Below are 303 nucleotides of genomic sequence, written 5' to 3'. Positions count from 1 at the left end.
CGTGTCCTCTTTTGGAAGGCCAAACAAAGTATTTTCGCTTTCACAACAATGCACACAGCGTCTTCACATAATGGCGTCGGCGGTGGCAGCAACAATAAAGTTACGCCTTCTTTCTTTGCGTGAACATTTGGGCGGCGTTTAGGGTTGGGTACCGAAACCCGGTGCCAATATGGGGCCTCCAGGTAGATACCGTTAGCTAGCTAAGCTAAACATTCTTAAATTAAACTGCCTAAAGCTAAACTTCCCTTGTTATGACTTGCAATGAGAAGCGTTTCTAAACCTGTTGTCCAACAAAAGAGAACA

General features: G+C 44.9%; 1 protein-coding gene across 1 annotated transcript in view; it reads left to right on the top strand.

The window, feature by feature from the left end:
- LOC107733860 (F-box/LRR-repeat protein 16-like) overlaps positions 1-303 on the top strand; it is an 18271-nt gene that overhangs the window by 14182 nt on the left and 3786 nt on the right. The gene's annotated exons all lie outside the window — the stretch shown is intronic.

This window comes from Sinocyclocheilus rhinocerous, unplaced genomic scaffold (genome assembly GCF_001515625.1).
Source record: "Sinocyclocheilus rhinocerous isolate Xijiao unplaced genomic scaffold, SAMN03320098_v1.1 scaffold189, whole genome shotgun sequence".
Classification (NCBI taxonomy): domain Eukaryota; kingdom Metazoa; phylum Chordata; class Actinopteri; order Cypriniformes; family Cyprinidae; genus Sinocyclocheilus; species Sinocyclocheilus rhinocerous.
The sequence above is the reverse complement of the archived record's forward strand: the minus strand, read 5'-3'. Positions and strand labels throughout refer to the sequence as shown.